Below are 1,601 nucleotides of genomic sequence, written 5' to 3'. Positions count from 1 at the left end.
GGTCATTGACATTTAATCTCTTAAAACAAAATAACTTTCAACCCAGGATCCTGTATCCAGATAAACTGGATTTCATTTATGATGGAGAAATTAAATACTTTAATAACATCCATGCGTTGAAGAAATTTGCCATAACTAAACCAGCTCTCCAGGATATTCTCAGACCTATTCTCCATAATGAGCAGTGCCATCCTCCACCACAAAAGTAAACTAACTCAGAAACTATTGATCAAACTCCAACTTCTACACTGGCAAAAGGATTAAAGACGTCCACTGGACTTTCGAACAATTTGGTAGCTAACATTTTATCAGGCTTATCAATAATTTCAATCAATATGAATGGCTTAAATTGTCCCCTAAAGAGGCACAGACTGACTGATTTGATATAGAAACTCAGACCAGACATCTGTTGTATACAAAAAGCTCACCTTACCTTAAAAAACAAATATAGACTCAGGGTGAAGGGATGGTCATCTATATTCCAGGCTAATGGAAAGCAGAAAGAAGCAGGTGTCGCAATTTTATTCGCAGATACAATAGGTTTTAAACCAACAAAAGTAACCAAAGATAAAGATGGCCACTATATATTTGTTAAGGACAATACTCAATATGATGAGATCTCAATTATCAATATCTAGGCACCCAACCAGAATGCACCTCAATTTATAAAAGAGACTCTAACTGGCATGAGCAACTCGATTTCCCCAAGCTCCATCATAGTCAGAAATTTTAACACTCCTTTGGCAGTGTTGGATAGATCCTCCAATAAGAAGCTTAGCAAAGGAATCTTAGATTTAAATTTAAGTATTCAACTTCTGGACTTATCAGACATCTACAGAACATTTCATCCTAATAAAACTGAATACACATTTCTCTCATCAGTACATGAAACATACTGCAAAATCTATCACATCTTAGGCTACAAATCTAACCTCAGCAAATTTAAAGGAATAGAAATTATTCCATGCATCTTCTCGGACCATCACGGAATAAAAGTTGAACTCAGCAATAACAGGAATCTGCAGACTTGTACAAAAACGTGGAAGCTAAATAACCTTATGCTGAATGATAAATGGGTCAGAGATGAGATCAAAAAGGAAATTACCAAATTTTTAGAACAAAATGACAATGAAGATACGAGTTATCAGAACCTCTGGGATACCGCAAAGGCAGTCCTAAGAGGGAAGTTTATAGCAGTGCAAGCCTTCCTCAAGAGAACAGAAAGAAGGAAGTTAACAACTTAATGAGACATCTCAAGCAACTGGAAAAGGAAGAACATTCCAATCCCAAATCCAGCAGAAGAAAAGAAATAACCAAAATTAGAGCAGAATTAAACGAGATTGAAAACAAAAGAATTATAGAACAGATCAACAAATCAAAAAGTTGGTTTTTTGAAAAAATCAACAAAATCGATAAACCTGTGGCCAACCTAACCAAGAAAAAAAGTATAAAGTCTCTAATCTTGTCAATCAGAAACGATAAAGATGAAATAACAAGAGACACTTTAGAAATTAAAAAAAAAATCCTTAATGAATATTACAAGAAACTTTATTCCCAGAAATATGACAATCTGAAGGAAATTGACCAATACTTGGAAGCAC

Source organism: Otolemur garnettii, unplaced genomic scaffold (genome assembly GCF_000181295.1).
Source record: "Otolemur garnettii isolate 467f Iridium unplaced genomic scaffold, OtoGar3 scaffold00216, whole genome shotgun sequence".
Classification (NCBI taxonomy): Eukaryota; Metazoa; Chordata; class Mammalia; order Primates; family Galagidae; genus Otolemur; species Otolemur garnettii.
Note: the sequence above shows the minus strand (reverse complement) of the source record.